The following is a 14,294-nucleotide window of genomic DNA, read 5'->3' as shown; positions in this document are numbered from 1 at the left end:
CTTTTTTCACATTCTTTTGTTTTTACCTATTTATTCATTTCATTCCAGTATTATATCCAGACTATTAATTTGTATTAGGACTTTATAAATGTTTAGGCTCTGAGAATACTTCAGATCTTCCCTTTTTGGTTTGTTTTGACCTTTTTTTAAAACTATGATTGAACTCAGGGTCTTAACACTGAGATAAATCCTAGTTATTTTTAGTTTTACTTTAATTCTTATTTTTATTGTCTCTTTTGACAAGTTCTCACTAAGTAGCAGCCGAGTTTAAAAAAGGTCTCTTTTGTCTCCATTTCTGGGAATGCTGGTATTACAGGCATAAGCCACAGGTCTCATTATTTCTAAGTTTTTGATGAAATCTTTGTCAGGTTTTGAAGAGAAGTGTTTTATAAATCATCCCTCAATCACTTTACTCGGTTTTCAAATGATTAGACTATGATTATTATTTTGGGGCAAGAAAATGTTACGTGTGATCATCTGTGACGCGTACATCTAATCAACTTGACTTGCCACTGCTGTTGACCTTGATCATCTAGTTGACATGGTGTTTGTAAAGTTTCTTCCTGGTTTTCATTACTCCCCACTGCTTTTCACCCCTTTTTATTGTACACATTAGAAGGAAAGTCTATGGACATCTTCTTCCCACTTAGTGGAAAGTTATGCTCAAGCTTACTGAAGGTATTGATTAAGAAATTATTTGGATTTTTTTTCATGGTACCTGTTATGGTTTGTGTATAGTTGTCCCCCCAAAGCCTTATGCAGTCATTGTGGTATAGTTTTAGAGTTTGTCATTGATTCATGATCCAAGGCTGGGGCTGTAAACCTGAATACTGCTGGGATTATGGGTGTGCTTGCTACACCCAGCTTGGGGTAGATAACCTAAAGACAATATAAGGAGGACAGAGACTTGTTCTCTGTAGCCATTGTTGCCACTGCTCCTCCCTTTTGCTTTTGCTGTTTTGCTGTTTTCCACAGCCATGAACTGCTGCCCTCTGCCACATGCCACTCTGCCTTGGAGCCAGCTGAGTACGAACTGAAAACTCCACAAACTGTAAGCTAAATAAACCTTTCCTTCCTCAATTTTTGGTGTCAGGTATTTTGTCCCAGCAATGAGAGAAAAGTAACTGAGATAGTACTAACGATTGAACTCAGGACCTTGTACTTGCCAGGCAGGTGCTTATGCCACTCAGCTATCTCTACAGTCCCTTTAGAAATTATTTGATATAATTGTGCATTAGATATTTTCCTATTTCTTTCTTTTCAAATATTTGTCCAGTGATTTATTTATATCAGTGTAGGCTCACAGAATTTAGTTTATAATTATCATCAGAATATCAAGTATGTTTAATAAGTTGTTGCTTAAATTGTCTGTCTGACTTTGGTCTTTGTATGCTTTGTCCTTTGGATCTTACACACTGTGTTAGATAGCTTTCTTCTGTTAGTGTACCAAATATCTCAGATGATAAAATATAGAAGTTTTGTTTTATCTCTTACTTTTATATGTTCTGGCCAAGGATCCATTGACCCCATTACTTTTACCATGTAACAGGACAGCTCATGACAGCAGAAATACATACAAAGCTGAAATGCTCAATTTATAATCAATGGGCGAAGAGAAAGAAGAGGACTTGGAATTTCATAACCTACTTATAATATGTCTCCTCAGTGACTTAAAGATCTTTCTATGTCCCACTTCCTAAAGGTTCCATCACCTTCTAATTGTGTCTTCCAGGAGGCTGAATCTTTAGCCTTTGTGGTTTTGGGAGACATTCAAATCTAAACTATCAACATGTGGTGTTGTTTGTATTTTACAAGTTTTATCTTTGAGCATTTCATTCTATTCCAGTGTTACAAATGTTCTAGACATTTTTGTACCTTTTCTGATAAATTTGGGAAACAGTCATTAATCTAAGGAGCCCTGATTACTTCTACAGCAAAAATATACTTATTATTCAGTATCTGAACACTTAGTATACTTACTATTCCTGGAGTGTGATGCTTCTAAATCGTCTCACCTGTGATATAAGAAAAAATGTATGCTAGTTTTTTTCATGTAGCCTATCTATAAATATTTTTGTATATGACTATTTATGTTAAGCTAAACATGAGCTCATGTTGCTATCTCCCATTCTAGTGCATTACCACACGAGTTATTTTACTCTAGTCCAAAGGAACAGAAGTCATAGGTTTGCAATTATTGCCATATATTCTCTTAACTTTGGAATGAGATCTATATTTGAAAATTGATCCATGTATGCATCTCTGAGAATGAAATGATAACAAAAACACTGGAATCTTAGGATAAAAATGGAGTGAAAATTACAATTTGGGTCAAATCTGTGAACCTCACACATTGGTTCATAATGGACTTAACTGATTTTTATTTGATAGGTCACCTAAAAAGTCATAGTACTTCTAAAGTTCAGATAAGGAAAGGTGTTAACAGCCACTCTATACAAAGAAAAGAAACCTAATGGTAGTAGCTATTATGGACAAATAGGAAGTCACCTTTTTAACCAGTGTTTAACCTTGTAAATTTACAATCCAGGACAACTCAAATAAGAGTCTGCAAACAATTGAAGGGAACCTACAATGCTGCCACAAGTGAAACTATTAGAAATGTTCTTGAAATGAATTTCAAGAAAAATATCTGTAGCAAATTAGCTGAATGGGGAAGTGAGCAGAAATGTCTATGACTACTGCACATACATAGATTTTGAACTGATACTAACCAGAGAGACTGAAGACATAGTTATGATTCAATGGTGAGAAATGAAATTATGAGAATAAGGGCTGGGGGGATAGCCCAGCAGTGCAAGCGCCTGCCTGGCAAATGCAAGGACCTGGGTTTGATCCCTGATACCCCATGCTGGGCTGGCTCCAGAACCTCAGGTGCACCATGCAGGCCACAGAAACTGGGCATGGTGGTGGACGCCTGTAAGAGCAACACTGGGAGCCTGAGACAGGAGGATCAGTATGACTCTGAACTGTGTAGTAAGACTCTGTATTGATCAAATGAATATATAAAAATTTTTAAAACAAGTTATGAGAATAAATAACAAATTCTCAGCTAATTCTCTATCCTAGATGTTCTATTAAGAATATAACTATTAGGCATTTCTGCAATTACTTTACATATGTTTATTTTAAACATAGTTGGCAAATGGAAAAATACCATATATATGTTCTCTTAACTCTGAGAAAAGATTTATATTTGAAAAGTAATCCAAGAATAAACCTCTGAGAATGAAAGAGTAACAAACACACTGGAATCTTGGGAGAAACATGGAGTGAAAACTAAAAGATTATTGACAGAGTTAAAGGTGGCAATTTTTCATACATTCGCTCAAGTTTGCAAAATTGATTGACCTTTCAAATATAATTTGGGAATTAGTAGATAATAGAACACTATAGAAAATATCTTAAACTAGTTTAAATTATGAATTCAAAAGAAAATTGATTTCTATATGCTAGAGCAAAATTAACACAGTTGCGGCACTTTCTGTAAAGCCATTACTTTGGAGGGAAAAGCAGCATAAAGATTGAGAGTGGAGAAGAGAAGAAGATATGTGATATATAGAATGAAAGCAATAGAGAAGGCTGGAGAGATAATTAAAGTAACTTTCACCTGGCAAGAAGGTCCAAGGAGGACAGGTTTGATATCTACCGCATCAACTGTCTGGCTTTTAAAATAAGTTTTCCACTCAAGTTTTGACCTCTTTTTGAGCCTTTCATGGATTCTAACATGATGATAGATTTTTGCAGCAGGCAATACGATGTTGCAGGAAGGAAAAACAGAATGTACCTCAGATACTTGTTCAGACAAATGTTTCCTAGAGACTGTAGCAGGTATCTTACAGAGTTTCGAGATCCTGTAACATTATTAAAATGGAATATGAAGGGCAAATAGTATGTATGATTTCTCCTGCAACCTAAAAATCAATTGAATGACTTCTTTTACCAGTAAGGAAGGGGTAAGATCCCAACATAATCCAATCACACAAGTAAAAATCTCAACTACAATAGCAAAAGCTTCTTACATTTTAGTAGCAAAGTGTCCTTCAAAGAATATATTGTCTTCAATTCTTTTTGGCCATGTAACATAACATCTCCCTGAATTTTAGTTTGTCTCAAGGCACAAGAGTTTCTCCAGCATTTCCAGTGGACAGTTCTGCTGCTTTGACCATCTTTTATAATATATACAATACAGATGGAATTTGTGCTGAAATATGTTATTCGCCTTTGAGTTAATGAGAATTTACACCCTTACACATTTAAAGAAAAGTCAAGTGTTCCATCGTAGTCATTTCAACTTCTAAAACAAAAAGTATCTACTGGGTGGTTCAAACCAAATATGTATTTCTCACAATTCTGAAGACTAAGAAATCCAAGATCAAAGAACTACATGATTTGGATGCTGGTGATCTCGAGTTTGCAGGACTTCTTTCTTTAACTCCCTACAGCACAGAGAGAAAGAAGAAGTGATTTTCTCATGTTTGTTCTTAGCACACTAATTCCATCATAAGAGGTTTTTCAAAGACTTCATCTTTGGAATGGTTTCCATCACACTGGGGAGAAAAGTTTGAAAATGCAAGTTTGAGGGACACATAAGCATTATATCTACAAAACTCTTTAGTAAATACTTGTTTTGTGTGAGTCATTTTCTCTCAAAGGAGCTGAATGTTGGAGAGTAAGCCACCAAGTGACAATGCCCATTTTTATCATACTGCCATCGATGTACAAAATAATAATATGGTTCTACAAAAGCCCTATGTAATGATCTAGAAGTGGTACATAAGAGCCTGAACTTGAGCTAACCTCGAAAAAAGAGTTACATTGTTCAGAAAACCATATACCTTCCCCAGAAGCAGTCACTTGTTTCTTCAAACACCAAAAACCCACACCAGTAACTTCACTCACTGTACAATGAGGAAGTCACTGAGTGAAGCTGATTTAAGAGCATTTACAAGCAATATATGGACACGAAAGGAAATCTAATGACGAACATTACAACATAGGCTTAGAGGGGCTCGGACTGGAAGAAAAATATTCCCAAAGGGCAAACTATCTTGTTATCTCCCTTACCTGTAAATAAAAATCACTAGAAATATATAAGCACATGGACAGTAACTTTGATAAAATGGTATGAAGTTTGGAAGACTACGATTAGAAGAAATGTGACAAGAGGCATGGGTCAGGCCATGTGTGCAGTGATTTTTCATAATAGAATTGATTGAGCAAATATCTCTTTCATGTGAATTGTTGTCAAATAGTTCCTGTTTTAGGGAGTACTTATTAATCTAATAAAACAACAAGATTGTGGCATCATAGTCACTTTATTGCTTGTTTCTACATTCATAGACTCAGCAGCTAAATTGATGTGAATGAAATTTCCGTCACATTTCAATTATGTAGACCATCCAACTAATATCTCTCAGAGCTAGACCCAATGTACCAACAATAGCACTGAAGCTGTCTACAACATCACGTAAGCTTTCTAGACTATTAGTGAGTTATCTAGTGCCAGTGTCATTATGTGGAACCACTTTATTATACAAGGAACAGAAATTTTTCTTCACTAAAATAATTATTTGTTCAGGACACAGATTAACCTTTTACATCTGCCCACTTATTCCATAAACAATCTGAGGATGAAAATGAAATATAAGAAGTAAAGCCATGCTGTTATGTTGAGCTGTAGGGGACTGAGGTCAACAATTTCTGACATTGCCAGTGAAGCGGAAGACCCAATACTATTATGGGCTACTGGACTCTTAGGATATTTTGCTGAGTTTACACACCTATAATATTCAAACAACAGAACTTAACAAAAAAAGGGTATACAGATGTATGTCCATTTTGTATCTGTGTATTCAAAAGTGGTTAGGATAGATATATAGTTACTTTCTCTTAATGAATAGAGTGATTTGTTCTAAAGGTGTTAGGATATCATGTCCGCATCTCATACAACAATTAACCACTAGAAAGAATGTATGCAATGTGTTAATTATTGAAACTGTCCTATCAATTTGAAAAAAAAATCTGAGGATGAACAAAATTCCACATGTATATCTGCTTTAACCCATACAATATTGTTTCTAAGCAAGATTGCCATGCTTCAGTAAAAGAACTATACAATGACTACACGAGAAAGTATTTCTTTATAATATCTCTGGAATAATAAACTTAGTAGAAAATGAATCTGTTAAAAACATAATAGGGGATGGATTGGAAGGTGATCTTACATTCTTTGTGTCTTTTTCCACAGGATTAAGACTGAACTTAAAATCATAAACAGCCCCATGCTTCTGTAGCATCATTTGACACCTAAGCAAAGTGTGTAAGGCCTACATGTCTCTATGACAGTTAGTCAGACTCACAAAATTGCTGCCCTCCATTTCCAATGGTTTTAGTTTTTGCTGGTTTACAATTGCTTTCACCAGGAAATAATAATGACAAAATTGAACTGAAAGATAAAATATAATTTTGCTAATTTATCCTCCTCATGCTACTAAAGTAATACTTCAAATTGTAGCACTGAATAATGATCAATCTTTCTTATCAAGGGAAACAGTTGCTGCTAACACATGGGAACACAGAAAGGAAAAGTACAATAACATGAAGTCTAATACATGTGAACTGAATTGAGTGTACTGAAAATGTCATGTGTTGAAGCCTTAAACTTCAATATGCCTATATCTGAATATATGGCCTTTGAATCTTGATCTTTGCTGGTAAGAAAAGAAAATTAAAAATTACTGAACACATTGAAACACCAAAAAGAGCAGGGAAAACTTTAGACAACTTCTGAGTGAAACTTCCATGATTACCTTAATTTTTATGTGAATTAGTGGTATATGCTGAAGAAAAAGCCTTCAGCTTCCCTCCAAGGATAGGAAAAACAAAGAATTTTCAAGACTACATCAGAAGGGCCTGCCTGATAGCTCAGTGGACTAAAGTGCCTGCTTAGGCAGAGCCTAGCAGCTCAGGTTAGTTCCCCAGTGTAGTCTGCAGGTCTTGCCCCCAGGGTGTGCTGAGACAATTGAGATTGGGTGTGGTGGCTGTGCCTGTAATCCCAGCACTTGGGAGGCTGAAAACAGGAGATTCACTGCAAGTCTAATCTATGTAGTGGGACCATGTAGGCCCTATGGACACTGTCCTAAATATAGAGGGGGAAAAAAAAGTACAAGAGAGACAAGTATATCACAACCAGAATTTACTACAGACACTTTTGAAAACAATTAAATTTATAATATGCAATTAATTTAATCAAAGATGTGAAAGTGAAAACTTATGGAAGCTTCTAGTGTTGTTAATTTTGCAAAATTAAGTGTTGTTCATCAGCATAGCAGAGCTCAAAGGCTAATCCAAGAATCTGGCCAAATGAAATATCTCAGAAGATGTAAACAGAATTTTGCAGAATGAACTTGGTGCCTAGGAGCTGCACTGTAAGTCAGAAAATGGCATCAACCAATGGTGTGGATGTTTAAGGCTTAGACTGGCAGAGCCCCGCTTCCCGTAGCCTCAGAATTCACAAGATAAAACACTTCCAATTCCCCTTCTGAAGGAATAATTCACTAAGGCAAAATGCTTATATGAGCCAGCCACCAGTTTCTTGTTTCTTAAATAAATATTAATGAGTTGAAAAATTCATTTCATGAAAAAGAGAACCATTTGTGAAGTTCCTGAATTAATAATACTTAATAAAATGAATTTAAAAGAGAAAAGACAAGGAATGAAGAATTTTAGTAGCTCCTCCCACAAGGCATAGATTCCCAAATAATTCAGGTACTGGTTAAGACAAAAGGCAAGTGTAATAGATGGTAAAGACAGAAGTCTATTGATACCAAACAATCCAATCTGATTAAAAGAGAACTATCCAGAGTTTTCTTCTAACTTTGTAATGGATGTACTCATTCTCTTTCTCCATTGTTCTTTATATTTTATAAAAAATATGTGAATGATGATTATACTTGCTTGCTTTGTTTTTAGTAAATTGAGATAAAATTATGATTAATAGATAACAATAAATGCTTCTTGAAGAATTAATTACACCTGGTATTAAGGGTACTAGGGAAGAGCATAGTCAACCTGTGGGTAATAGTTTACATAAAGTAGTAGCACATTGTTGTCTTCTCATTTCATTTGTTATTTTTCTAAAGGTATAGGTAAACAGACGTACATGTTGAAATACCAAAAAGAGAGATCTCAAAGTTAAGGTAGATAAAATTTGAAAGGTACATTAATCATTATCTTTAATTAAACATTTGTGTTTGGGAGGGGCAGAAATGCTAAGAATTATATTCCCAGACTCCCTTGCAGCTAACTTTCCAAGTGCCATTTATATTTTGCCATTTGCCTGCACTAGAGTAAGACTGCTGATATGTTATTTTACTTCTGTGTTTTCCTCTTTGAAAGAGAGAGAATGTGGAATTCAAAGTACCAAAAGCCAATTAAGTATGATGATAGTTTTAAAACATAATCACTCATTGTTTAGTTACTAGCTTTGCTTGAGCTAACAGGATATTTGTTTGATGTGACATTCTTCTCTTTGTGTCACAATGACAATGCGTATGCTTGCATTCAGTTGCATTAGCAGAGTCCTCCTATCTCCAACTTCTCTTAGATCATTCAGTCACTTTTAAGCAATTATTTTCTATTGTAAAAATACTGCTACTTAAATTATTGCTTAAAATATTTGTTTCTTATGAAGAATGCTAAATGATGAAAACTAACTTTCTTTCTTTTTCTTGAAAAGAAAATTGTTTTATCATAAACAGAGTAAACAGAAGGATTCAAGGCCAAGAAAGCAACTCAGAGCAGAAATAAAACCTTATTTCCATATAATTTAAATATAAAATGTCTTCTTAGTGGGAAAAATTCACATTTAAATTTGTCAGTACTTTGTGTGAGTGGATTAAAAAAGGCACTTTGGAGTGCCTTCTATATATTTTGAAAAACAAATAACAACAAGAATGAAACACCCAGAGTAACTAATAGGCAATCACTGGCTTAAGTAAGTGGTGCAAAAGACAAGCAGTTACTGAAGAATAAATGTGGTCCTTTACATAGCTTCAAGTTAGAGCATTTTCCTGGAGAGTGGGTGGATAATAAAAGTCTTCTGGGAGGAAAAGATAATATAATTCGACAGTTCTAATTGAAAGTTTAGCTGCATTAGAATGCTCTATATGTTTAAAATAACCCACCTCAAGAGAAAAGCTATTAATTTGTTACAAAACAGAATTCAAAGTAAGGCTTGAGGAAGGCAGCAGTAATGATCCAGCTCAACATTTGCATCTCAGTGGTCAATAGCAAAAGAAATGTTCTTTGTGGCTAGAGAGAGAAGGCATGTGCCCTACAAATTCACAAAGTGAATTTATGGTCTGTTTTAAACTACAATATTTTAAATGTGCTTCCACTTGTTCTCTGGTTGGAATTTATACATCTGTACAGTCATGTTATCATTAAGGTGCATAACATCTTTTTAGCTATAATCAGGGAGTGATTTTAGCACTGAAATTAAAAGTAATACAGTGATACCAATACATGCATTCCAGTGCTATGGCCCTAACTTTATTCTTGACTCTGGAGTCTCCTCAATATGGAGCAGGAGGTCTGATAGTCCTCTTTAAACAAATGTGAAAGATAAAGAAATGGATGCAAGAGATAATGAGTAGCTTGCCTGAGGCCTTAAATAATTAGAGAATTAGGCAGAATGACCAGGTCCTCTGATTACCATCTGTGATCTCTCTGCTGCCACATTTAGTTAAGAGCTAGCAATCTTGTCAGACAGCTCTCTCTATCCTTATGCTGCCTCTTGCTCACTGTGTAACCTTGGGCAAAACGTTTCATTTCTCTAAGCCTCAGATCCTTTAAAGGCTAAATAAATGAATGAAGTTAATTGCCCATTTTTCCTTTAATAGAAGCTATTCCTTCCTTGTCATGTTAGTCTCTTTATCATCTCACTGCATATCTCAGCAATCTTCCAAACAAATCCTCCTGCTGAAATCCTGCCTTACCTTATTACTCCTCAAATTACAACTTTCTTCTCATTTATTACTTCACTCCAAAGCTGTTTATTTGTTGTTTAATGCTTTATGTTTCATGTTCTCTAGTGGACGCAAGAGATACAATAGGAAGCATAAGCATATACTTATTCCACTTTTACTGAGTATTATAATTTGGTCAGGAAAATAAGTTTCCGTATTATCTAAAGCACTAACAGTAACTTCTAAAAAGCAATTTAGTAATTATAGGCTATGTGACTTGAATAGTATAGCTGATGGTCTTTAAAATAAATTTCCTCTTTCCTGTGTAGACTTTATTGAACTATTCAAATGGTCTACCTAAGCAAATGACACACAGTGCATATTTTCTGGCTGATCCTTTAGGGCTTTGCAAAATAATAATTTCTGCTTTATCATTTTAGTTGTATTTCTTCTATTGGAGTCAATGAAGCTAAAATAATTAGACAGGTTTAAATATATTAAGAAAAAATTAAAATAAAGCAAAAATAATTTAATGCAAGGTCTCAAAATAAGTCTACATTTTAAAAAAGCATTTATTTATTTATTTGGTTCAGAGTCTTGCTAGGCATTTGGACTCAGCGATTATCCTGTCTCAGCCTCTGCAGCACTGGTATTACGGTCATGTTTGACCATGCCCTGTTTCAGTAGCACACATTGCATGCTGAGTTCCAGCACCAGCACAGCATGTGACACTAGGAATCAAACCCAGATCTTTGTGTTTGCCAGTCAGGGGCTTACATTGCTAAGCTATCTCCCCAGTCCTAAATTTTTATACATTTAAAATGCTTGAAATATTTAGGAACTTCAGCTTTTTAAATAATCATAGCCTTTCAATTTTCTTGCAAAAATTATCTAAGCACAGCACAGATTCATTTTATGTCTCATAGCTTCCAAAAAATACACATTTAAGTTTTGTTGGTTAGATTGTTTAAAATCTAACAAAATAATTTAAATAATTTAAAATAAAATTTTAAATCTTGATTTCTATGACATATGTTTTTATTTTTTTAAAGAGAGTACAAGTTAGAATTAAAAGAGAAATTACAAGTGATACAAATTTCATTTAACAAAATAATACGAATTTCACAGTATTTGTTGCAATACATAATGTTGTGTTCCAACCAGTTATTCATATTACTAGATACATGCATGTGGGGCTGGAGAGGTAGCTCAGGAGAATAAATGCTTGCCTGGAAAATGCAAAGTCCTAAAAAAAAAAAAGAAAAAGAAAACTAGATGTATGCATGTAAAATTTGAAAAACAGAAAAAAACTATAATAAATTAAGAAGAGAAAAGTACAATCACTTGAAAAAGGGATCCAAGACAAATTAAGCATTATCTGTTCCTTTCCATAATCAGACCCAAATGTGCAAACATCATATTGTCTCCTTAGTGTGAGAACCTGAAAGAGAAAAAATTGAATTTGAAGGATACAAGATACTGAGAAAAAGGAATGACCTTATTAAAAAAGAGTTACTGAGTTGAGGAGAAGCACAGGAGAGGGAGAGGGGAAAGACATTCATCAGCAGGATGGTTTGGACAACTGTAATGTACATTTCTGCTGGTCTATGCCATATATCTTAAATTTCAAAATTTTTCATGTAGTTCTACATTTATAAATAATAAAATAATCAAGAGCTTGTTTTTCTATATTGAGTGATTATGTAGCAGCTTTGCTTTCTAAATATAAATTTGATTTCATCTTCATGTGCAGCAAACTAAACATGCCAAAATTGTTTACATGGATATTTAAAAGAGATTACAAATGTCTTTGAAGAGAGATTTTTCAAGTTATAGGAAGTTGTGAGATGTTTGAATGAGATGTTTCAACTTTGTCAATAAATCTAAAAGGGAAAATGGCAAATGTGTATATACACATAAATTTTTAGGATGTATACATATATACAGGTATAAGTACACAATTGCTCATGTTATATATAAATACATATTTTAGCAAAATATGTATGTACTTTTAGTGCAGGCAGATATATTTAAAAAATTATTTATCTAGACAGATAGATAGATGTATTATATACATATACTTTAGTGAAACATATACCTACCCGTACTATAGGATGAAAAAATAAGTTTTTATGTATCCTGCATTTTTTTATGTATTTGATAGAGTCTTACTGCACAGCTTGGACTCATAGTCATCTTCCTGCTTTCAAAACTTCCCCAGCACTGAAATTACAGGTCTTTGCCACCACGCCCAGTATCAGTAGCCAGTTTAGCAAGTCCAGTGAGAGGGGCCGGCATGGCTGATGGTGCAAGAGATCCTACTCCAGTCCTTGCACTTGCCTTAGCAGATGCTTAGTACACTCAGATATCTCACTAGCCCTTATGCTACATTCTTTAATCAATACACTGTCATTTGGACATAAATATAAGAATTGAGCCAAAAATTTGACATTTCTCCAGTTCATAAGATGAATAAAATTTAATATACACTTTAAATGTTGAAGACAGCACTTGTTTATTGACTACCCACCCTCGCAGGATCAAAATTGGTATGTAAAAGGATGGGTGATCGGCAGTACAGTTTAAAAAGAAACATCAGCCTTACTTCAGCACTAAAATTATTTTATTTTGAATTATATAAACCAAAATTGGATTTGAATAATGAAGATTTTCATTCTATGGATGATCTGAGATCACATTAAAAATCTATAAATCAAAACTAATAATTTTAAATTCAAGTAATTATTGAATATATCTGCCCCCTCTTTTTATGTGTTTGGTACAAGGTCTTACTATGCAGCTCAGAATCATAGCTATCCTCCTGTTTTCAGCCTCTTCACATCTATTCATTGTTAACTGAGACTATTTCTTTAGCAATAACCTTCCGTTCTTCCTTCACTGTGCTTTGAATCCCTTCTAGCTGCTCCATGCTTCTCCTGAGATGCACACTGTGTAGGAAGCAATCATAGTCAAATAACTGTTGCCACTGTGAATTTGTGTCTGCTGTACTCAGGTTAGCCTTTGATATTGTTTGTATTTTCCCACTCTCCATTGGAAACTATCCCTAATGTCCTCCCCACTTTCTATTCAAAATTTTGACTTCTCCCTTTTGATGACAATTCTGCTTCTTACTCTTACACCAAATGAGATATCAGTTAAGAATTCCCTAAATTAACAAAGCATGGTCAGTAAACAAATGGCTTGTGTGTTACAAAGAAAATATTGTCTCAAATAAATTTCTTCCACTTTAAGTATTCTCTCTCTCTCTCTTTCCCTTAATGAATCCTCTTTCTAAACTATTTCCATTCTTGTTTCCATAGTTTCTCCCTCTCTATCACTTCCCTTATAAAGCTTATAAAGGTGCTCATTGATCTTCCACTTCCAATAGGTGGAAGATCTATTGGAAGGTAGGTAGGTATTACCTTCCAATAGGTAATGAAACAAATTTTTCTTTAAAGCATCTCATCTGTGTTAATCTATCACTCTCAATGATATTTTCACTATACTTGACATGATATGTGCTACTCATCGTTTTTGATGAAACATTTGTTTTCTTTATTTATCTGGGAAAGTCATCAGCAGCCTTCAGCTGTGGTCCCATTAAGAAAGGCCTCAGGTGCAAGAATGGCTTCTCATGCTAAGGTTATATTATGAAATTCTCTATATCGATAAAAAATTTCCCATTTGAAGCCAAGGCATGAAAGTACTAAAGAGTGATTGAATCTCCACTGTTTCTTACAGGTTTGAACCAGGTTCTGATAGTTTATATCACAGCTCACATCTCCTTTCTCCATAGCTGTTGATCACAAGGGTTTTTCCTAATTATTGTTTTATATACTAAATTTTACCTGAGGCATCTTTCATGGAGACTTCAGTTCTAACAAGTGGTGACTTATGCGAACCTGGTGAGCTGTACAATGTGCTTCAGAGCTGGTTCCCTTGTTGCCCAACTGGTAATCGAAGAAAACATAGATAATTCTTAGGCCAGGCAACTACTTAATTTTTAAAACCTCAATAGTAAATTGAGATGCTATGGAAAGGGCTCAGTAACTGCTTTAAAATATAAGATTTTGAAAATAATAGATATGAAAATTATGGCATTTTATCACTTTGGCTAAACTTTACTGAGGTTATGAAAAGGTATAAGAGTGAAAGTATTAACCAAATTCATTGCAAAATGGAATAAATAATTTTGAACTAGTAGCAAAAGTATTCTCATTTCTTAAAGCAAGAAGATAAAAGCTGGAGGTCATAGGCAGGATTTGATCTTTAGTAAAATCTTTCTGAAGGAAAATAAACTGCTGA

This window comes from Octodon degus, unplaced genomic scaffold (genome assembly GCF_000260255.1).
Source record: "Octodon degus isolate 3935 unplaced genomic scaffold, OctDeg1.0 scaffold00157, whole genome shotgun sequence".
Classification (NCBI taxonomy): Eukaryota; Metazoa; Chordata; class Mammalia; order Rodentia; family Octodontidae; genus Octodon; species Octodon degus.
Note: the sequence above shows the minus strand (reverse complement) of the source record.